This window comes from Aedes aegypti, chromosome 2 (assembly GCF_002204515.2).
Source record: "Aedes aegypti strain LVP_AGWG chromosome 2, AaegL5.0 Primary Assembly, whole genome shotgun sequence".
In the NCBI taxonomy this organism is placed as follows: domain Eukaryota; kingdom Metazoa; phylum Arthropoda; class Insecta; order Diptera; family Culicidae; genus Aedes; species Aedes aegypti.
In genome coordinates this window covers 370,947,493-370,972,753 of record NC_035108.1, presented here as the reverse complement: position 1 = coordinate 370,972,753, position 25,261 = coordinate 370,947,493, and the positions used below count along the sequence as shown (strand labels likewise).

At 38.1% G+C, this 25,261-nt stretch overlaps 1 protein-coding gene across 3 annotated transcripts in view; it reads right to left on the bottom strand.

Moving 5' to 3' along the window:
• LOC5569446 (RNA pseudouridylate synthase domain-containing protein 2) overlaps positions 1-25,261 on the bottom strand; it is a 705,082-nt gene that overhangs the window by 619,564 nt on the left and 60,257 nt on the right. For 2 of the 3 annotated variants that reach the window (XM_021846703.1, XM_021846704.1), the window contains exon 1: positions 2,488-3,203. The exons of the other annotated variant lie outside the window; for it this stretch is intronic. The gene's annotated coding sequence lies outside the window, so the exon portion shown is untranslated. Of the gene's footprint in view, positions 1-2,487; positions 3,204-25,261 lie in introns of those variants that run through there. 3 annotated transcript variants of the gene reach the window in all.

Here is a 25,261-nt window from a genome sequence, read left to right as displayed (position 1 = left end):
GACGGAATTTTGAGAAAATTACATCAGTGTAAACCTTTTGAAGAACGATTAAATTGGATAACTTTGAGTTTTGCCTTTGATTAATCCTTTGAATGACCATTTTTGGGTCCCGGGACGCCTCAAACTTACAATAAAGTGGCCAATTTGTATCTGAACATCAGGGCCAAGCTTATGGGAACGTATTTTGGTGCACAATTATGTTTGATATCTACTTTTCGAGAATTGTGACGGTTTAGTATTCAACATATCTATAGCCGGTTCTTCTGGGCATTACGTCCGAATGGCCACATCCGGTATATTTTAAACGGTGCAAAACTCTTAATTTATAATGTTGAATATCAGATCTTAATGGTTTATGCAAATTGAAATGATTGTCATTGCAAATAAATAAAGGTAACTTGGCATGTCCCAAAAAATAGCCCTTTTTTACCCGACTTGACCCAGTGATCCACAGGAATAACTCCGTCCACAGGAATATTTCCGAATTCCTCTGGTCACTTCTAGAAACTAAATATGTGGGCCAGTTAACTGACAACAGATTATTTGAATCCATTAAGAATTCTCTGAGCGGTGAAGGTTTCAGTATTTTTGCTTTCACTCAGGCCTATACGGGTTAATTCTTCAGAAACATTCCATTGAAAATAGAGACTTGCATCAAAATATTGACAAAATCTCTTGAAAGACCTCTGGTACAATACCTTATAATCTAATAATTCCTGTAGGATTTCTTAGAAAAAATGTTTTAAGTTATTGCTAGAAAGTTGAAATCATGCATGACCCAAATAACAGTGAAAATTTGTAGGTTATCGTATTGCATAAATTTTCACGCTACACATTACATTAGTAGCGATCTTTCAAAACAATTTCTATCAAAATTTTGGGAAAGCTCACGACAGAAGCCGTGTTGAAAAAAATAACAGAATCATGAAACATGTTTTGGAAGAATGCAGATAAAACTTAATTCAAAGCTTCAAAAGCAATTTCCGTTAATTCTATTGAAAGATGGAGATATTTCTAACGGAGATTTTAGAATACTGAGTTAAGGTTCAATTTGCTTGGTTGGCTTTAAAAACTTTGAATCGAGATATTTTCATGTTTCCTCAGATCAACTTTATATAATACGAGCTATGCCCTCTCACCTAACTCGCCCATTCCTTCACAAATTCTTCAGTCTTATTTCTACTATCACTCATTCTTATTTGCTCTTTTTTCAATTCATCTGGTATAGGAGCCCTTTCCATACATTTCTGTGATTATTCGAATTTATAGTATCCACAGGGCTGTTACAGGATGGTCAAATTTAAGTAGGCAAACTCCACGCTTGATAAAACACGCACGATGAAGACGAGATCCGTGCCACACATTTTTTTTTAAATTTTATTACAAAATAGGTTTAGATCCATAGATTTTTCCAAATAATTCAACTTTGAAAATGACATACGTCAGTTTAAATCTTAGACTTTTTGGCAAGATTGCAGTTAGATAGTGTCATAATCATAGATTTCTTTAAAAAAACAATGATTTTTGTAGAAATTCTTTTTTAGCAAAACGTCAAAAATTTCCTAAAAAATAAGAAAAGAAAGTTAAATATGCTCAAAAATTTAGCATTACTAAACTTTTTCTCCATAAACTCAAATCTCTTTTCAGGAGAGAAAAATAGAAAGAACTATTATTACTCTGGTATAGGCAAACCTGCAGAAACTACTGTTCTGTACTGGAATTTATCTTTTTTTTTTTTTTTTCAAACGAAATGGTCAAATTGGAAGCTTGGATCTTGGCTTCTGGAGCTTCGATTGTCCTGAAATTTTAACTGCAGTTTGGAAATAAGCTGATTAACTCTGCTGGAAATGTCCAGCTTTCCATGAACAAACATGGTTTGTGAAATACTCATTCTCACATGGAAATCGCAAATAATAAGGCATGTAAACGTCAAAGCCCCATACAAAAACAAGTGTTAACAAATTCTTCATTAGCAATAAACAGTTGGTTTGAAAATTATCTCAATGCCAATGAACTTTATCAGATATGTCTAAGAGAATATTTATAGACATTGCCAAGCAATTTATAGCAAGAAATCATCGTTTTGAATGTTTCCACAGAAATTTTCAACTAAATCTTTGATGCAGTTCATAAGCCTGCCCTGTGCTAAGTCAACGAAACCTATATCCAAGCGCAAACAATCGCATTATCAGACAATTTTGCGCAAAATATTACCAGTAAGAGTGAAGGTATCGCATTTTTAAAGTAATTTTTTGAACTTAGGGGAAGGGGTCTAAAATCACCAAAACATCCTGAAAAGCATACCAAAATTATGGATAGTTCACTGAAATCGCTATAACAGGGCTTACGCCCTTAGTGCCACCTATAAACCTTTACCAAATGTTATGATTTTTTTCTCAGGATGAAACCGATGATCATTTTCCACTTGGTTTGTCCCACCCTACGTCCAAGAGGCATGGGAAAACTACTTATACTGATGATACACACTTTTTAACTCGGCTTATTTCCGCTGATTTGGAACCGATACAGGATGGGTCGTTTTGTCAAACTGGAAATCACTTCATTTGCTCAAAGGGGAAGTCACTTTAGCATTGTGTCGTCCTGAAAGGATTCGAATCCAACAATGCTTCTGTTCACTTCTATCTTCTTCTCAGAAACAAATTTTTACGTGTTGTTTGTTGCTTTAACGTAAATTAGCCTCTCGGAATTTCACGAAAACACACACACTTCGCAGAACACGCAATCAAATTCGCCGGTCGCCAAAGGATACTTTGGATGCTAATTGATCCGCATTGCACAGAGTGTCCCCCACACCCTTGGCTTGTTGTCGAAAAAGGGGTGCCCCAAAACCGAGGTGCGTTATGTTTCACAGGAAAAGGACTCTCGTGTTGTCGTTTGGTTTCGTCCTTTTTCGAACCACTCGCGAATCGAAATCGCACAACCGACCGCGTTACTTCCTTCCGGCTTCTGCTCAAATTACCGATTTCATTCGTAGGGGATCAGATTTTCGCACACAATTGAGTCAGAATTCATCAGCAGATCTCCGGTGAAGAGGTGAACAATCGGTCAAAGGAGACACAACAAAGTGGCATAGAACCAAACGGAGAGCAGGCCGGGAAAGAGTACGAGTTTCCGGTACAAATTTTCCTTTTTGCAACATCAGACATGAGCAACGGGTCGCGATTGACTGAAGGATTTTCCCGAAGTGGGTTCGTATAATAAACACACTCTGACCTGACGACCCATCTGTGTGCTAAAGCTGGATGGATTCGGTTCTTCGTCGTCGTCGTCCTGTTCGTCTGGAGTTCGCGAAAATGAGTTGCTGAGCGGAAAAGTGCCGAAACTCGTTGGGAGAGTTTCTTGTTCTGATAATAACAGACCTCCAGTCAGCCCAATCACCCACCGAACAACCCCCGAAATGCAGGACGACATGGTGGCAGAAGAAGATGGGTGAACTGATTAGGGTTTTGTTTGTTTGTTATGTTCGCTCAATTCGCGTGACACAACGCGAACTGGAGAGCTTTGGCTGCCTCTCGCGTGCTGTCATCCAACGTATTAAAGCTGTTGTTGCCGCCACTACTGCTGCAAGAAGTGCGCCAAAGGCGAGAGAAATTGGTCGGAAAACATGTGAGCGACCGTAAGAGAGTTGCTGAATTCTCTTCGAATGGTGATTCGTTGTGGGAGAATTGGGGGATAACAACAGAGAGACTAAACATGTGAGTTGGGGGTCTGCCTTTTCAATACGGGTTCGGTGCGAGGGTATCTAGAGGATCTCACGAGAAACAAAGCTGGAACTCAGTGAAAATACTGCCGCAGGAAATGTTTGAGTGCAAGCTGAAATTGGCATGGTTCGTAAAATTGGTTTAGTTAGATTACAATCAATATTATAACAACCTGCGAAAAGCCCACAACATATGTCATCAGTGTGTCTACTCGTTTACAGAAATAAAATTCCCTGGCTTCTCCAGGTTTTTTTTTTGTTTTTTTTTTTTTTTTGCAGGATTTAAAACATAATTCCAGGTTCAAGAAATATTATAAATTCAGAAAGATAAAAATAATGAAAAAATAGATTCAATAGTGTTTCAAGCATTCAGATTTTTTAAATGCATGATAAAGCAATTTCAAGGTGGAAAAATATCAAAGCTTACGTTATTATTCAACTGAATTGCATTTGATGAAAACAATTCATCATGTTTATATCGTTTGTAAGAGCTCTGATCATCATTATGAATCGAACGGAACTTTCATGTGTATCAGTATGCTTTATCCTTAAATTTTATTGATTACTGCGTGCTCGTGCACTATTCATTTTTGGTCCGCGTTCAGTAAAGAAACCTCACATGGCATCCATGGGCTGTTTGGATACTTAAGACAGCTAAATAGACGAAAAAAAGGCTCATGTTTGTGACAATATTTTACTATAAAATTAACGTTGACCGCTGTTTTCTAAATTGTATTCGTGAAATTGTAATAATATGAACGTTGACCTCCAAGACCTCCAAGACTTCCGTTCAGAAATTCTTAAAAAAAAAACTCAACCAGAAGTTTCCACAGAGATACCCCCAGGGATTGTCCTTCACATTTTCTTCAAGATTTCAAGTCTCTAAAAATATCTCCACGAATTACTCCAGAGATTACATTAGAAATTCTTACATTAATTCTTTAATATTTCTCGAGGACGTCGTTAAAGAGTTGGCCAAGTATTCTTCCAGGAATTTTTCCAGGCGTTTTCTCCAAGTAACCTCTAATGAAATTTGTGTTTTAAGTAACCCTTGATGAATAAGGGTTACTAAGAGAACTCGTACACATTTAAAGAAATTTTAGAAGAGTTTCTAGTTAAAATGTTAGTATGATTAAAACAAATCAATCAACCTGCAGCATTTTCTGAAGAACTCCTTGAAAAACATCGGACAGAATCCCTTAAAAAATGTTTAGAATTTTCTGAAAAAATGATACAGTGTGGAACCTTTAGTTAATTTTTGTAGATTCCATGGGATTTTTTTGAGAAATGTTTGGAAAAACTGCAGTTGTATCTCTTCGATGACATTTTGTAGAAATTTTCAGGAAAAGTGCTTAATAAATTTTCTTGAATAAACCCTCAAGTCTTTTTTTGGAGAAATTCTTTAGTTACCGTGGACAAAATGATGTAGAAATTCTTGTCTGGTTTAAAAAAAATCCCTGAAAAATATTTTCCAAAAACTCTGGAATCAACCTTTGCGGGTTTTCTTGGAAAAAGATCAGTAAAAATCTCTGGAAGATCTATGACAGTAACAACTGGGAAATTCGGTTGAAAGATAAATGGAAAAATATCTGGAGGAAGTCCTAAGATAATGTTTGTAAAAATTTTCAAAGTAGTCCCTAGGTAAAGCATCGTAATCCGGAGTGAAGCAAGTACTGCCACCCACAGCTCGTGATTATATATTGTATTTTATTTTTTGAAAGATTTAAGAATATTTAAAAAAATGATTTATGTGATTTTTTATTCTGCTGATCTGGGGTAACATTGAACACCCATGTAAACAACGTTCGGTAATATTGGAAATGTCGTTACTTACTTAAATCATGGCCCAATATTAAGACCTAACTCTTACATGTACTTTAGATTTTAGGTTATTTTAAAAGTAAACCTCATTGAATCGCTGTATAAGCCAAAAGGTAGGCAATTACTCAAGGGAATTCTACATACTTAATAGAAATTTGTTAATGTTGCCCAAATGAGTATACTTATGATAATTTTGACAGCGGAATCGTTTTCGGCGATGCCATTTTTAGTAGTAGTATCATTTTTCCTGGTAGTATTGTTTGCAGAACGTATGAGAGACATGAATCTTCGATAGCGTCATCCATAATGACAGAAATCATTGTTTCGAAAAGTTGACAAATTTACGCATGGATTAAACGCAATTTTCGCAAAAACCTTAATTTTTATTAGCTTATAAATATAAGAAAGAGAAGCAAATGTTCCATCAACAAAAACAATTCTGATCAATGTTACCCCGGATTACAGTACTACAGATGGTAACGTGCTCGAGAATTTCCTGGACCAAATTCTTGAAAAGTTTCTCAAAATATTCTTTGATAAATTACTGGAAGAATATCTGAATGAATTGGTAGAGGAATCTCTAGAAGAATTTTGGGAGAGATTCCTGTAGAAGTATTTAAGATGGGTCAGATGGAACCAGGTGAAATAGCTCAAAATAATAGTAGTTTTTATAATTTGAATATCTGCTGTATTTTGAGTTCTTGAATTTGTCTTCACTTATCGTTTCAACAACTTCCTCAGAAGCTACAATTATATAAACAAGCCAATATTTTACAAAATTGTTGCTAGACTGGAATATACAAAATAAAAACTATTATTATTTTGAGCGTTTTCACATGGTGCTTAACTTTTTATCTGTACTGTGAAATAAAATTGAGCATATTTGTAGTCCCCTGTCAAAATTTCATGCCGATTGCTCATAAGGAAACAAAGTTACAGCATCCCAAACTTTAGCATTTTGTATGAAAATCGGTTTTCACTACTACTCACAACTGTACATAACATTTTATCCTCTTTTTCTCTTTTTTCAACTTTTGGGATCACCACTTTAAGCTAGCAATATTATTTTAAATGATAATGTTTCAAAAAATATTATTCGATAATTTGTTTAAAATAGATAATTGCTCATAATCGTATTTTTTTCTACTGACAATCAATATTTTTTGTAATATTCAACAATTTTCGAGTTATAATTGACTTCCAAACAAGAAGTAGTCTAGTTTCTGAATGAAGAAGATTTTCAAATGGATATCGAATTATGAAAATATCGACTTATGGAGAGCACTATGTTAAGAAATTTGCAGAAGCTGACAATTCATCGAGTTATCGTTCTAATTCAAATTCCGGGCAGCTTCCAATTCTGGACACTGATCTTTGTATGGAAAGCATTTCACACGAAATGTTTCAATATTTGCCGGTCAACACGTTTGATGATCGTGTCGCTTTTTCCAAATTGTCTAACTGCCTTATACGTCTCTCAAATGGGTTAGTGAGTTCAGTTAATGGTTTGACTTTTCTAGTTGGGATTCTATTGATCGGTCCGGAATTTGAATCAAGGTGTACAGAATATGAGACATAAGTGAGGAAGCGTCCGGAATAATGAAAAGTCCACACATTTTTATTTATTTACAATTATTCAAGTTAAGAATTTTCTAGACTCTATTATAGTGAGAAATCATACAGAATGATTTACTTTGTATGATTTTTGACGAGTTATACAGTTCGTAATTTTCTTACACTATTCGATTGCTTATTTTTTGGAAACACCTTAAAAATAATTTCAAAATAATTACCAGTTGATCCCTTCAATACAATTCTAAGCAAACAAATAGTTTCAGAAAAAATAGAAGTTCTTAAAGCATTCTGTAAATTTCTTTAAAAATTTAGCCATAAAAAAGGCTTAAAACAAAATTAACAAAACTTTATGTGAATTTAAATTTCACTGCAAATTTCCGCCAAAATACATCTAACAATAGCCATTAAATTTATTTAATAAGCTAAAAGGATTGTGGCAAAGAAGAAAAGTACTTATTTCTTTATTAAAATTTCCATTCCACTCCAAGATAACGGTAAGGTCAAATGGTGATTGCAATACATTCTTTAGAAGAAGTTGAAGAATAAAATTCTTCGCGACTCTGTTTACCGATCCAAAATTTTGACAGAATGTTAAATATTTTGAAAATTCCACCTAGGACAATGCCAAGCATGATTTTGAAGAGGCCTTTTCAGAATTGTATTATAAGCCTTCTTAGTATTCTGTCAGAATGACATCCAGGATTACGTGAAAATCCCGTCCAAGATTTCATGTACCCCGGCTTATGTTTATGAAAATACAGCGCACTTGGATACAAAAATCATTGAACTTTACGTCATATGTGCCCGACATATTAGAGCAAGTAAAATGCTGTAAATTTAAATAGTAAATGACGTAATTTTCCGTCGCATTGAATTGCATATTGTTCGGATCACAAAAAAAAGTCAGTCACTTTGGACGTAAAATTATAAGAATGACGTATTCTAAGTTCAAATATCATTAAAATTACGTCATTTCGTTTTTACATCGAGTGTTTTGCTTGCCATGAAATTTACGCCATGTGAAATATAAGTTTTTTCTTAGTATTTGTTTATCATATGTAGATCCTGTTCAAGTGCTCAAGCGTTTATAACAATTGTATCCCAAATTACAGTGAGATTCCTGCTCAGTATTTTGTTTGAATCATTCTATACTATATTATCCATACGAGGCCTTCCTAAGCCAACTGATGAAGCCCAACGAAGTATAACTAGGTGTCTCCCGCTTCATAACTGTGAAAGTGCTAGTCAGAACAGTTGATAAACAAACACTTTCTCAGTGGGTTCCTCATGCCAAGAAGAAGAAACCAGTTTGACTGAAATTTTGACCATAGCACGTTATTTGGTATAGTAGGTGGCATTTACTGGAAGAGTAATATGTGGTGTTTACTTTTGGCGTTTTCGCTTAAGTTGAAGTTCGCCCTGTTGAAGTGAATCTAAAGTGCCAAGAATAGGATCCGTGAAACGAAAATGTTCAAAACATAGTGATTCGAAAAGATGATTTATCAATAGATAGATGCAGTAAGAAGTTTAAAATGAAACTTTAGACAAAGACTGTCTCCTACAAATTTGTTTTCATTAGTAAGGAACTTATTTATTATTGTTTGTAATTGAGGTGATCAATATATTCATGAAAATAAAATTATTTTTTTTTAATTATGGTAACTGCCGAATTATGCAACCTTGTTGAAAACAGTTTTTCAATAGATCTTAAGTTAATCGATTAAGAGTTTTTTCTCAAATTCAAACCATCAAATAAATATCTAAATATAGCTTTTGGAAAAAAGTGCCATGCTCTAGAATATTTGAACTGTTTTTTTTTCACATTTTTTCACACCGATTTATAAACCATAAGACTCATAAGTTCATTGAAAATTGAACATGATGGTTTCTCAAATTGTAAATTTAATAATACCTTAGATTACTAACAGGTTCCAGCTTTAGTCGCAAATAAACAAATCGATATAATTGCTTATTGAAGGGGATGTCCAATAATTGTTAGCTCCCACACCAACAGTAATCCTAGCAACGTTTAAGGCATCCCCGTCCAGTATACTTCATTCCACAAATGCTAATCCATCGGCCAACTCAGATTCAAATCTCGGCTCCGAATCCAATCCGTTTCCAGATTCGAATCAAACGGACCGCCGCTCATCGCAAATGCCCCATTCCAACAACATTCCGTTACAAAGTAATTCAATTTACATTCCGTCAATTGCAAACACCCAATCAGCAGGTGATCATGCCGATTTCATTCAAAAGCGGAGGACTGCACTGCGCACATTACGCATCTACACAAACACCTCCGGTGTTCCTTTTGATGTCGGTCCACGAAGAAGTTACCTTTGTTCGAGTTTTGCCGGAATTATTTGCAGCTTTCATCACCCCAAAAATAAATCCCGTCCTGGGAAAGGGAGATGGCTACGTGCGGCCAGTGGTGATCCAATCGGAACATATTTTGACCATTAGTCCTGCTGAGTCAAATCTCGGTGCCCTTACTAATGCTCGCATCTATATCAGTGGTTTTCAAACTTTTTCATTCCGTGCAGCTCTTTTGAAATTTTGACAAAAAATCCTTCCTCCAAACGATTTGATTGGCTTTATACTATACCTTAATTCTTGAAGTTTTAAAACATTTAAAGATAGGTACATATCTCTCAAAAGAGATATCAAATAGCCAGATTTCTTTCAGTTTTACTAGTTGACAATATGACGGCCATTTTTGTACTACAGAATATTTCACCTCTACTCACGGTCTCCGATTTTTGCAAGTATGATGAAAAATTATACAAACTTTATTGCAATCTATCATAGATGACCTGTAGGATTCGTCCTTGTGCGGAGAGGCCTGTGTCCTCCGCAAACAAAGATTTTTAACATTCCTAGGGTATCTCGGATAAGTCCGATGTGAAAGTATTGTACAATATTGGTCCCAGAATGCTGCCGTGAGGAACAGCAGCTCTCACAAGAAGTGTTTCAGACTTGGACATCTAATAATGTACGATTTGACAGATAACTTTGGACTGTTCTAACAATGTATGTTGGAAAATTTAAGTTTTTTTTTTAAATTTTACAATCAAGCCATACGGCCCAAACACTTTCAAATGCTTTTTCTATGTCTAGAGGAGCAAGACTAGTTAAATAGCCTTCAGATTTGTTAGAACGAATCAAATTCGTTACTCGTAAGGGAAATCCCCCTAAGGTTGAAAACCACTCTATTTAATGTCCAACATCGACGCGACGGTGAGAGTATGTCATAGTTTTTCCATTTATTTGACTGGTTTGCAACAGTCGCGAAACGATGGTCGGCCGTCGCCATGGTCGACATCTGTCAGTTGTTTGGGATTTGCTGATGCCGTTTCCTACATATAACGTATGTATTGTATAGCCTCTGTCTACTAGTGGAAATGTCATGTAGATTTTCCACGGGTGAACCATGAAGAGCACCTGCTGCGAAACGTCTCGGATCCCGGTCGGGATGTCGAGTTTAATATGAGCCGTTGTAGGGCTGGGAAATAGCATTGCGGGGCTGAAAGGTTATACTGTGTACTTCAAACAATGTTTCTTGGCAGAAAGCTTGCTAGTATCAGCTGTTGAAGGATCGATCGAAACTGGTGCTAGGAATATTTAAGGTGAAAGTTCATTGAGCACGTAAACATAATGTTGCCACCCACTCGAGCCACCCGCTGAAGCACCCTCTCGAGCCACCCAACAAGGCGGAGCACAATGTTATATGCGTCGGCCAAAAATAAATCATCCTGTTCCATGTATACCTCCACCCACAGAATTGTGTAGACAGTATTACTTGCACACGTTTCATACAAAGGTATTATTGTCGATATGAATTCATCAACAACTTCATAAACGCTCAAAATCACAATTTATTTCATTTTGTAGTGAAAACATGTTTTTTGACCAAAATTATAAGCATTTTTCACACCTTGCGTGTGTTGTTTACTATTTTTTGGCAGTTTTCTCCTCCCTTCTCCCGCTTCTCACGGACGAAGAAAGTTGCCATCAGTATGCATTTGAATTCTACAGTCAATTGTACTGTATAATAACTAATATTCATTTTTGATGTTAAATTGCGTAGTACATTGCTTTTCTCACACATACAAATATTTTGAAACACCTGTGACATTGTACACCTTTTGAGTGTTTTGAAATTGTAGAATACGTGGTTGAAGCAAGCGTATGAATATCCAAACAATTTTAATTTCAAACATAAAAACTGACATCACTTCCTTTCAGAGAGAGCGTCGCCTCCCATTCATAAACAATGTTGGCTCAGTGAATTCGCGTTCCGGTGCTGTTTTTTTGAGCACAAATTGACGATTAGTGATTTATTCCTCCCAGCATTGTGCGTAAATAATCAAAGTGTTTCAAGCATCGCATTACATTTTTGAATTGCTACGGTGAGTAGAAATACCATTAGAAGTGAGTTTAAGAACGGGCACCGAAAAGCCAGCAAACAATATCTCGGTGCGTGAAAAAGTGATTCGGTAGTGCGTGGAATTTTACAACACAAATCACAGCAATAACTACGTGTTTGCTTTCAAAAACTGGTAATTTGTGAAAAACACATTATGGAATGCTTTCAGTTAAGAAACCACCCCTCTACAATAATGTTAGTAACTTCAAATAATCATTTTTTTGTGATCGCTCTCCAAAACACCATGAGAAGTGTGGGAGGAGGGAGCGGAAAGTCAAGGGGAAAGAAAGGTGCCATATTAGAGGCCATTTTGGTACTCAAGGTGATATGTCCTTAAAGCTTTTCTTTAGCATTTTGTAAAATTCCTGAACAATGCGCAATGGTCTGAAGCGACAATTACCCCCTCTTTAGTCCATAATAAAAAGTTACATATTGTGACTTAGAGTTTCCGACCCGAAAATTCAAACAGCTCGCAAAAATCAGTGTGTTGAACGAATTCAGTTCGGTTGGGCTTAAATGAAAGGCACACATGTCTAGTTTCAGAAACCCTCTCGGAGATCCGAATTTGATCACTGTCGCAACCGGGAACCTGCTAGATCTGAAAAAGTCCTATTAGATCGGCCTTAGACCCTTACTTTGACAACCTGTAATTTCGTAACTAGACAAGTAATCTGAACCGTTCTCATTTTGTTGAATAGGTATTCACGTGGACTGTGAATAGAGATTCTCAAATCACTTAGTTATTCATACCCGGTTCCGGAAAGCCGGAACATCCGAAAAGTAAGTTTTCATCGCAGTTTTGTATATGTAATTCACATCGGTACTATCCGGTTGATGGATATTTTTGCATAAAATTTCTCTGTAATAAGGAACCAATTACCGGCGCACATCCCCTGGAAAATTCGGTCCAGTATGATCCATGCGGAACCGGTTCCTGGAGTCCCAGAAGGTGGCCAATCTGGCCAATTCGATGATATTACTCGGATTTATGCCCCAAAACCAAATGAATTGTGTCCAATTCTTAACGATTTTCATGATTGGATGTATTTTGCCAAAAAAGTGAAAGGTCCTTTTGGAGCACCGGAACGGCCACCGGAAAACCCGTTATATGGGACCACTAAGTTTTAACACCACAAGTAGGCATGCGACGGTTCAATCTTCATGATTTTGAATCGCTGTGCAGTAGACAGTTTCACAAAATTCAAAATTTCTGGGATTCAACCAGTCACCCCCAAGTCCTAGTTGCAATACTAAAACAAACTACCAGACAAATTTTCATCCAATTCGGAGAAGATTAGGAGGTGCCTCAAGTCGAATTTGTGTTTTTTGGCTATTTTTTACATTCAAAAAATTCTAACAAGAATTTGGAAAAATGAAAATCAGAATGAATACCACTAGTTGAACGTATTATTAGTACTTTACAATCGTAGTATCATTCCTTTGTCATTTCTGAACATTATTGTAGTACATCATTTTTGTAAAGCAAAGCTACTATGTTCAATTTTTTAACATGTCAGCAATTGCGCCATTTAGCAGCAGCTCTAAATGCAGGGGAATGAGGAATGTCGTATTTCCGACGATTTTTTACAATTTATCTGTAATTCGGATACAAAAATGATGTACTACAATAATGTTCAGAAATGAAAAAGGAATGATACTACGATTGAATTTTTATGATTAGGCATGAGGTTAAGAATCTCGTAGAACAAAAACTTTAGGGAAATGTATGTTTTACAGGTACTTTAATGAACAGAAATCAATTTTATGAGGTCAAAACCATCTCTTATCGGCATACAGTGTTCTCAAAAGTTGTAAAGTACTAATAATACGTTCAACCAGTGGTATTTATTTTGATTTTCATTTTTCCAAATTCTCGGTAGAATTTTTTGAATGTAAAAAATAGCCAAAAAACACAATTTCGACTTGAGGCACCTCCTAATCTTCTCCGAATTGGATGAAAATTTGTCTGGTAGTTTGTTTTAGTATTGCAACTAGGACTTGGGGGTGACAGGTTGAATTCCAGAAATTTTTATTTTTGTGAAACTGTCTACTGTGCAGGCTGTCTTGGCCAAATAAGTTGTTGAACATCAATGTCAGCAACTTTTCCAAGCAGCCTAGAGAGCCGTGTAGTTATCGGTAGCGGTTGACTCAACTGGCTAAGAATAATACTACGGATCGCCTGATCCGGTGGTAGAAATCTACCAGTCAGGTAACCCCAATTCCAAAGTGTCAAGCATCCCGTGCTGATGGATGAATGGTTGAGGGGTTTTAAAAGATGCTCAATCGCGTACGGAGCCTGGGGTGTACCAGGGCGAACTCCCCAGTATGTAGCCCTTACTGCATTACGGCGGGGCAATGATGCAGCGGACCGTTTATCCCCAGCGACTCGTGAGAACAAATATGAGTACAAATCAAAACAACAACAATCTAGAAAGTGTCGACTGCCTCTCTCAGTCGGAGTCAATGGTAGTGGAGGACGTGCAGAGCAATACTGAGCTAACCGAAGTTCGCAGGAGGATATACTTACCGACGCAACCGAAGTAAACAACAAAAATTCAACAAACCATTCGTATCCCGACACCCAACTGGACATGGACGACGATAAGAACGATAGTATAAATGTTATTATCAACATCCCAGGATCTCAACCATCAGGATCTGAATCCAAAATGGATCCTTCATGTCATCTGAACAACGCGAATGACCAACCAAAATAAACCTCACGAGAGGACAAAGGAAGAAGTTTAAAGCACTGATGCAGAGCGGCGAGAGCGATCTGAAGCTTTCATCCAACTCGGGAAGGGCGAAGATGAGCTAGCTTCCTCTAAACGTGGCAGGACGGACCTAGACAACTCGGCTACCAGTGAGGACGTCCCCAAGCAGAAACGAACCAAGAAACGAAACACTTTCCCACATCCCATCTTTCCACGACTCAGCTTGATGCTCTTCAGGAGGCCCTGCTGCTAAAAGTGGAGAAACAGCGTAATGAGCCGATGAAACCAAAATTCTACAACCTGCTCTACAATTCTGGATACATGGTCCTTGTCTGCAAGGATCTCGAGACTGCAGATTGGGTGAAACAAATAACTCCTTCACTCATCCCTTGGGAAGGTATCGAGTTGGAAGCAATGGATAAGGAGAAAATTCAGCGTCCAGAACCAATTCGTGCGTTCTTTCCCCAAAGTGCGAAATACTGCGATGAACGCATAAAAACGCTCATCGAGAGCCAAAACGACATCACAACCGCTAGTTGGCGTATTCTCCAAACGATATCCATGTCGAGTGGATATTTACGGTTGATGGGCCGCCTATGGAGAACAAACAATCCAACTTTTTTCTCAACTATCGCTTTGGCGAAATACAGCTGAGAAAAATAAAGGGCAAAACCACTCAGTTGAAAAAAATATAACTAACAGGCTGCCCCAAAAGTAATCTAAGGCAGCCTCTAGCAAAAACTCACAATCAAACCCCATTAAAAAGGCCAGTCTGCCTGTCTCTGAAGATTCAAGATCCATCCAAACTCCTAACTCTAGCGGTGGCAGATTGGTGCCATCTAAAAGCAGAGGATCTGGTAATAGATTGAATTCGACTACAGAGACAAAAAAGGCTGACCTAGGGAAGAAGATTGACAAATACGAACACCCGAAACATCATCCAAAACAAATACAAGATGATCCGCAGCATCCAAAGAAGGACGACCGCCGTCCTCGAAACTGCGGCACACCTAAAAATGACTAAGATCATTCAAGTGAATCTCCATCATGCTCGAAGAACTGTTCACTGTGGCTCTTATCCAGGAGCCATGGGTCAACCAATCTCGAATACAGGGTATTCATGTAAACTCATGTAAGTTGGTATATGATGACAGCCAGCTCTCTCCAAGAGCAGCTATTGTAATACGCAATGACATCAAATGCTTTCCAATTACGGAATTCATTAAACGCGACATCGTAGCAGTCAGGGTGGAGGTTCCTACCGCTAGGGGGAAAACTGATATCGTGATGGTCTCGGGGTATTTCCCAGGCGACGCGGAAGATGTTCCTCCCCCAGAGATTGCTGCGCTAACCTCTTTTTGTGAAACATAAAACATTCCCCTTGTCATCGGATGTGACGCGAATGCGCATCACACTGTATGGGGAAGTACAAATATAAATCCTCGAGGTGAGCACCTTTTACAGTTTCTATCCTCAAAAACATTGACCTATGTAACACAAGTGACAAGCCTACATATGAAAACGCCATACGACAGGAAGTGCTGCATCTGACTTTATGTAGTTAGTCCATCTCCCACAAAATACCAAACTGGCAATGGCTTCTGACTCTATAAAAACCAAAATTCTTAATACATATCAAGAAAGCTGTCCGACTAAAACTGTCAGGTCGAGCAGAGATGTTCCTTGGTGGAACAACCATCTTGAAAAGCTTAGGAAAACTTCACGGAGGGAGTTCAACCGTGCCAAACGCTCTACTGATTGCAGCCTATACAGAAAGGCTCTGACAGACTACAACAAGGAAATAAGGCTAGCTAAGCGGAAATCATGGGTCCTCATATGTGAAAGCATTGAGTTAAGACTTTCGTAGCCAGACTTCATAAAACTCTATCGAAAGACCACTCCAATGGTCTGGGAACTCTCCGAAAGACTGACGGTTCGCTCACTGTGGATCCCACAGAAACACTGAGTGAAATGCTGAGGACTCACTTCCCTGATTCAATCCTTGAAGCGAGCGTGAACGCTAATGGCGACAGACATGGCGTCTCTGGTCAACAAGAGCTCCTGTCATGGGACTCAAGTACCAAAAGAGACGCATTGAAGGTTGCCAAAGAAGCCTTTACGCGACAAAAGGGACCTCAGCACCTACACCGGTCTAATAACTGGGCACTGCCCCAGTAGATACCATTTACAAACGATCGGAGCCATCCAAAACCCAAATTGCCGTTTCTGTAGTGAAACGTGCGAAACCTCTCAACACCTTCTCTTCTCCTGCAGTTTGAAGGTCCAAAATATTTGGCAAGCCCTTATTGGAGCCGGCCGATATTTGGAACGCATCCCCCAGGGAAGTGGTCGGCTTTATTAGGCTGATCGTACTAGATTGGGGGATTCACAATGCTGCAACTTAGGACTTCTGCCCATCAACGGCAGATGGCTAAAAGTTCAGTCACCGCACAAAGTATTCCGGTGGCGTTCTCGCCACTGAAGGTCTTTGTAAAAGCAAAAGGGTATATCACAATAGTTCTAAAAAATGGACGCAGTGATCTCACACCCCACAGAAGAAGAAGAATCCCTGTGGCTCTGCTAGTTCAATTATAGATAAATGACTACTTTGGTTCTTCTGGACCACCGAAATAACCCCGGAATGGCCACCGGAGATACCCGTATTGTAGTATATTTGAGTTTTTGTTCCAAAGCTAGACATACGACGGTGCTGTCTTCATGATTTTGAATACCCGTGACTCTTGAAGTTCAATTATAGATGAATGACCATACTGACTTATTGTCACCACCGAAATAACTCAGGAATGACCACCGGAGATATCCATATTTTAGGATATTTGAGTTTCTGTACCAAACTGATGCTTGGATTGTTTAAAGCTTTTCTTCAGCATTTTGTGAAATTCCTGAAATCTGCGCAATGGTCCTAATTGACAATTAAGCAGGAAAACTAAGTTTCAGTAATAACTGCTTAACAGCTTTAACAGCTCGTCTTATGTACCATTCAAAGAACGAGCCATTGTGGTGGTTTTAAACATTGCATCAATCATTTGATTCAATTGTCAAGTTAAAAAAAATCAAAATCAGAGGGAGACATGTTACTAGAAGTTGGTACATTTCCAAACGATTTTCTGTTGGGATTTCCCGTTGAAGAAGAGACGGAATAGGAAATAACTGCAGCGACATAAGCATGAGTATTTCCATTCTACGGTTACCCGTAGGAAGAAAATTTTAGGAGAGGAGTTGAAATTACCTGCGACCATATTGGCTTAGGAATTTCTTCGGGTATGCCCATTCGAATTAAGAGAACGGATAACCAACGGATGAAAATTAGCTTGAGAATGAGCATGATTAAAATTTATCTGATGGGTATGATTATCAAGCAAGCGTTCGTTAACTGAAAAATAAGAATTGTTGGAGATACTGCCTGGAGAATTCTGGCTACGAAAAACGGTGCCATTCATTTGTCTGGTACGAGCCTCAACGATACGATTGCGCGAAGGGCCAACCCAAAAATTAGACTTGTGGCTGCCCCCGCAATTTGCGCAAACAAACTTTTTGGTATCTTCCTTCATAGGACAAACGTCCTTAGCGTGAGAAGAACTTCATGCATTTAGCATCTGGCACTGAGCAGTGTTCTTAAAATTTCCCACAAGTTTCTGGAAATGTTCCCATGTCACACGGACATCGAACCTCAGTGCTGCTTTTTCTAAGGCTTCAATATGAGTTTAATCACATTTTTTCAAAGAGAACTGAATAATATTTTTGAGGAAGCTTTTTTCCGACGAATGCCAGATTGGGTTCTCTTTTTCAGATCGATGACTTGGACCGGAGAAAATCCAAGTAATCATTTTTTTCTATTTTTGATCGCTTCAGGTGACTTATAGTCACATAAGAGACTTTCCAAGACAATCTTTCGATGCAATTATCAACATTACCTATTTTATCCTAGGAAAAAAGCGCTAATTTAGGAGAAACGACCTTTCTTCATTTTATAAATTTAAGTTTATATTTACAGCGAAAAAAATTCTAAAATTCACCACAAACAGCACAAGGACTCAGTTTGAGGTCTATCAAAACGGCAATTGTCGGAATGCATGCCGTGCGATTACGTTTACGTTTTTCGTTGTAAACGATCCGTCTGTATCGTGTACGAGCGTAACATATGAAAGCATTTTTTCCCAGTTCTCATTCCTTCACACTTGGTGGTTGGATCGATTCATATCATAACTCCCATACGTCGTCGTTCCCATCTCGGTTATTCATCGCCGAACCCAATGAAGTCTGGGGCTATACGATTCGGTCTCGGAGGCAATTCCTAATGGAACCTTCCAAACATCGAACAGCACGACGATGCAGCAAGGCAACATGGAATCCATCTTTAGTGCTCCTCAGGGAATCCTCATTTTCACACACTATAGTAACGAAATAAGAGTACGGGATCATAAGAAAGCACAAGAGTCAAGGCAGTGTCGTCGTCGGTTTTTCCTGAAGACGACTATCACCTCCACCTTTCGGTTTTCGTCTTGGATTGGAGATGTGTTATTCACAAGCAGCTTACCCCCTGCACTCAGCGCTTTTCTTCATCTGGAGCAATTTTCTTCGGTGATGCTGCGGAATTCTATTTTCTTTTCCTTGTTCCGGTGCGGTAAGGGTGTGGGTGCGGCGAATGACATCATCTCACCTCAGACATGCTCCTCGGCTCCCAGGGTGCAATATGCTACGATTTAATCTAATTGAGCTGAACTGAGGGGGAACGGGAGGCGGAAGGGAAGAGGAAATCGAAACAAGTTTGATACATAAGCGAGTAGTTGCTTAGGAAAAGGGGTTACGCTATCCAAAAAAAAACATGTAAAAGTTTGAAGATGAAATCTGGAAATGTATCATCGGAGATCTTGGGAATCTTTTGAAAAAAAATGAAAGAATTTCTTGGAATTGCTTTGATAATTATTCCATGAGCGATGTTTTGCATTAAAGTCACCAATGACAATTTTTTTGACTTTTTGCCAGTCCTTCCGCTAGTCAGTTTGAAGCAAATTTCTTGCTGCCCAGTGTATTGAAAAGGAAAATAGGCAGATGAAAGTATATTTTCCAAGCTGTGTTTGAACAGGAACACCAAAAGTTTCAAAAATGTTCGTTTCAAATGACGAAAAAAGTTGCTGTTTTATGCGCATATGAATGATGATTGTAACACCACCACATGCTCAGTCGATCTTTACGATAAACAAAAAAGTTTTGATCTGTTTTGAGTTTGGATCCAGATTTCAAATAAGTTTCAGTAATAGCTGCTATATGTATGTTATTAGTTGTTAGAAAATTGAACAGCTCATCCTCTTTACCATTCAAAAAACGAACATTCCAATTCAAAATATTAAAAAAAAAAAATTGGATCCATTCGAACAACGTAATTCGATAACAATTTTATTAGTAAATTTTATACCAACTTGGACTGCTTCAGCCATGGAGGTGGATTTGAATATTGCATCAATCATTGAATTCAATTGTTCAGTTAGAAAATCAAAATCAGAGGCAGACATGTTACTAGAAGTAGGTACATTTTCTGATGATTTTCCGTTGACATATTTCGTTTATTACGCATATCGACTTATTAATGTTTTCGTTTTTGTGTAGAATCAGATTCACCCTCTTAACACCTCTGATCGAGTTGCACTTTGCTCGACATCTCGTAAATAAAGACATCAAAAACTGCTTGCCGTTGGTAAGGATAAAATTTCCTCCCTCATCACCTCACATACACACACATTACTCTCGAACAAGGATCATTGCACCGACCGCATCGAGGGAGAAAGTGCAATATCATCTACTACTAGTAGGTAGTAGAAGACGACGGCGACGGCAGCAGTAAATGAATTTATGCCAACGGGGAAGCAGTGTACTTCCATATGTGTGTTGCCATTTTCCGAGCCGGGCAATATTATGTTTCGTTTATGCTTATTGTAGAAACTCTGCTCGTTTCCGGGGCATGAACACAATACAGACACACACTTTCACCTAACTGCTAGTTTGAATACAAATCCCGTCCGAAATCGTGCGCTTCCAAGTCCCAATCGCAGTGTCGGTTAGCATTAATAAAACGCAAGATTTCCAACAGTTGGAGCTGGGGGCAACGGTACCAATAGTAGGGCTGGTCGCGACAGAGTATCTTAAACATTGGAACTTCATGTCTCTAAAAAGGACCGGAAAGAGACCAAACAATATCAAAAAGAAACAAAACTTAAAGCATGAAACGTTTTTCATAAGAATTCTTCAGACAACAGTTTCGTTATCATAAGAAACGTTTCATAAGAATTCTTCACACAACATACCAGACCAGACATCAGAGGCGTCGCGTGCTCAAATAAGCCACCTGTGCAACAACAAGAAAAATATATTTTTTAATTGGGTAAATAACGCCTATGTAAACGGTAAACTGGTGATTAACTAGATTTTGCACGTTTCAGTTACAAAACATATCAGAAATAACAAAATGTATCAATGTGCACGTATTTGCATATATTCTTGCATTTAGTAAAATAATTGCAGTGTGCATTTTTTTACGATTTATTGGTACGTTTTACTTGATTTGCAAATGGTTTCATCTGCATATTAATCTCGTATATCCGGCAGAAATATAGAAAAAAACACTATTTTTTAAGTAATTTTCTTGGTCCCTTTGGCATTACAACTAATATGTGAATATGTGCGTATTGTGCTCTGCAATAAAAAATCCACGGAATGCGATTAACAGAAAATGGTGGTATATCGTCGCAGTGATAATAAAAATCACCAAATGTTTCAGATTTAGATAATTACAAACATTCGCGTACTTGAAGAACGAAAAAATTCAAACCTACTTGAAAGTTGACGTTGCGCGCATATCTGCGCGTTATCGCCGCCGCTGGATGTGGATTTAAAATGAGCAATACCGTCGTCTTTGGTCCATAAGGGTGACTTTGGGCCAGCAAACTATAACCAGAATAATGAAAACAATGTGGCAAGCTTCAAGAATACGTTATAAATAGCCACTAGATGGTCATGGTTTAGTTTTTTGCCACCCGTGCAATTCAAGAGATGCATCGAAAAGGGCGGTCAAAGTCACCCCCTAGGACCAATGTCACCCCACACGGCGGTACTTGAATTGTATGAATGCAGCGTAAGAACACATCGCGAATGATTTGTACGCTGTCCGCTTCGGTGGCGAGCCGAAAATCCCGTTAGAAAGGTTAATCCTTCTTTAAAAACAACATGAATCCCACAATAAACTATAGAGAAAACAGATATGGAATCATCTATTATTAAAATATGGAAATTGGAACAGTCTACGGAGCAAAAACAAATGCGCTAATTCCATTGATAATACATTCTTCCTGAGCTTTTATCATCTTCTTCAGCTTGTTCAAATCGGCTGGTTGAACCTGTCGAGAGAAACCGATTTCGTATTGCATGAAAGTTAGCACCGTAAAGCATGCAATTTGCACTCTAAGAACACTCTATTTCCATATTGACTGCGCTAACTTCACCAAAGACCAGAAATGATTAGTTTAACATTGGATTAATCGAATTTACGTATGCTTGGTATGCATTCGAATTGTTATAAATTTTATTTTAATTATTGAAACCTCTCATTTTATAATGTGGATATCCTTCTAAGTTGATGTAAATATGTCTGGATGGACATTGGACATCCGATCTATTCCGAACAAAATGCATTCTATTAGGAAACTGCTCAGCGTGCACCAATATTTCGGAAGGAGAAAAAGTAAAACCTGTTCAACTTCTTTCGTTGAACGGGTTGTTTCCACACATGTATGCTTTTGAGCGTGTACAGATTACTAAGCTGTGAATGTATGTGGGACCTTAGTTATATGGGATTTGGTTCAACAGCAGCAGTTGAACAGGCACAGTAGTTTCTCTTCAACTTTTGTGCTGCTGTCATTGGTGAAATACCACGCTTGTGCTGTGGATGTCAGGCGGGCTTTTTACATGATGCGTGAACTCAGCACACTACGCGATCGTTCTTGGTGCCTTGGGACAATTGTTATGCTACTTTCTATGTAGTACGTATGAACCCACACTCATGCTATTGCAAAATTTGTTGAATTTGATTTACTTTTTTAAATTAGTTGTACGATTTTGATTAAAATGGTCTACCTGTTCAATGAACAGGTTGAACAGGCTGACCAGACGCCTCTGCCAGACATTCTGTAAAGATAATCCAAAAATGTTATTTAGGCATTCCTCAAGATATAATGACAAGTTTTCATAAGAATTCTTCAGACAACAGACCAGACCAGACATTCTGTAAGGATAAACCAAAAAGTTTATTTGGGAATAAATTCCTCAAGACATTATAACAAGTATTATGGCTTCTACTACTACTGTATGTATTTATTTCTTCAAGATACCTTCAAGAATCTCTAAGGGGCCTTCCTAAGAGTGGTTAAAGTTCACGGCTACAAAACCATGCTTAATGTATCTGGGTTAGAGTCTCGGTTGGTCCAGGATCTTTTCATAATGAATATTTCCTTGACTTCCCTGTGCATAGAGTATCATTGTACCTGCCACATGATATACGAATGCGAAAATGGCAACTTTGTCAAAGAAAGCTCTCAGTCAATAACTGTGGGAGTGCTCATTGTACACAAAGCTGAAAAGCATGCTTTGAGAAATTTTCCCAGGCCTCGAATAATTTATCCTGCAATATTTCCAGAGATAAATCAAGGGAGTTGTTCAGGAAGTTTCTCACCTATTATTGAATAAAATCCTGTTGAACTCCTGGACTCTTGAAGAAGCATCGGGAGATTTTTTGTATCAGTCCTCTCATTTACAGAAATGAAATCCCCTGATATTTCCAGTTTTTTTTTAAATAATTCCTGTTCAAGAAATTCATCAAAATACGTAAACTAATGACAAGTCTTTCATTTTAGATCACTAAAAATTTATGGCTTCGAAACACTTATTTTTCACCGCAATAAAAAAAATACAGTCCACTCTCCCTAACTCGATATTATAGGGACCATCGAGTCGAGTTTTTCAACACAGTCCCACTGGCAACCTTGCCGAGAAAAGACAGCGTGAAAGTTGCGCTGTGCATATTTACTTGGAAAATATGTGATTTTGCAGTAATTAATTACCAGGAGTTGTGTTTTAGTGTAAAACAGCAATGGTTCAGTGACAAACAATTGGAGTCTTAGTGAAATTTGGCTTATTACGTAGATAGGAAGTGTTTTTCATCTTGAGAATGTTTAAAAAAATGGCGAAGAGCATGCTGTCTAGTGGCTGAACAAACAAGTGAGCTGAAGAAGACGACAACGATGGAAAAGTTCCAGCTTCGTGAGAGATGTATTGTGAAGTTGTGTCAACGTTGGTCGATGGCAGGATAAGTAGTAAACTTTTTTCAACAGTTGTGAAATGAAATTGACTTTCAGCATTTAATGTCGGTCTGCTATGCGAGCTTGCCGATGCAAAATTATGGTGATGTGGATGAGGGGGAAGGGCAACGATGATGTTGAAAAGGTAGCGCTGAACTGCTCACATGTTGAGCTTTCTTTTTCATTTTGGCACCATCCGTAAATGACGTAGCATTTTTTGGCCAATTTTTGACACCCCCCTACCCCCTCGTAGCCTATTTTCCCATACCTAATACATGGTTCGTAGCAAAATCGTAGACTCCCTCCTCCCCCATAAAATGCTACGTCATTTATGGACGGTCCCTTTGCTTGTCATACGCAGAAGCATGTGTGCGTGCCAGCCATGGGAATTGAAGAAGCTAGCGGTGGTGGTAAAATGTATGTTGGACGTTCAGGTGGAGCGAGTGAATAAACACGACTTGGGTTGGAAGGATTTAGGAATGTGTGTTGCAACAAGATCCAATGGGATTTTTTGTTTACTTTCATAAGCAATGACATCTTATAACGCTACGGAGTGTGTTTAGTTATGTCCACGCAATCCAAGATTGCCTTCTGTTCTTTTTTTTTTTTTTGGTGTGTGTAAAAGGCTGAGAGAGGTAGATAATTATGTTCCCTTCCCACACATGCTCTGGTGGTTACAGGCGGTTTATCTGTTTTTTTTTGCTTTTTTTTGTTTTTTTTTATGGGTTAGAACCCTTACCTTCTATGCTTTTAAATACTAATAGTGGTTCTTGTATATATTCAACGCAAATGAAAGTAAATACAGTGACAGTTCCAGCTTTGGATTTCGGCAAGGTTATCCAAAATTATTCATATTATAGCATTATTTATAAATATTTTTTTATTTTTTGTTAAAAATAATTGCTGTAGGATAACAAAACCGATCATTGTACTATAGATTGTGGGAGACCTTTCGATTTTGGCAACATTAAATTATTAGAAGTGTTTTCCAAATCGAACGGCCACTGTATCATAAAACCTGTTTTTGCTAATGATATATGTTTCAGCCTCGTTCAAATTTACTGAGTTGATTACCGGATGATGTCAGACATCAACCATTATTTCTTACATTGTGTAGTGTATGTTCAGTGATGCAGATTAATTTTAAGTATGAGCATGCTTGCAACTTGTTTCTAACAAAGTGTAGAAGTTATCAGGGATCGTGTTTTACTCTAGACCAGTCTAACAACTGACGAGTTTGTAACATGTAAAATATTTAAACATATACAGAGTGCTTCGTGAAGCCCAAGCGGGACAGTTCGGTTTTGCGTCGTCCGATTGATTTTGCTGACGGATTCGCGCGTTTTTGTTGCCGGAGAATTTTTTTTTCCCCCTGTTTTGGAGCGTCTTGCTGGGTAGTGCTTCGTGAAGCCCAAGCAGGACAGTTCGGTTTTGCGTCGTCCGATTGATTTTGGTGACGGATTCGCGCGTTTTTGTTGCCGGAGAATTTTTTTCCCCCTGTTTTGGAGCGTCTTGCTGGGTAGTGCTTCGTGAAGCCCAAGCGGGACAGTTCGGTTTTGCGTCGTCCGATTGATTTTGCTGACGGATTCGCGCGTTTTCGTTGCCGGAGAGTTTTTTTCCCCCTGTTTTGGAG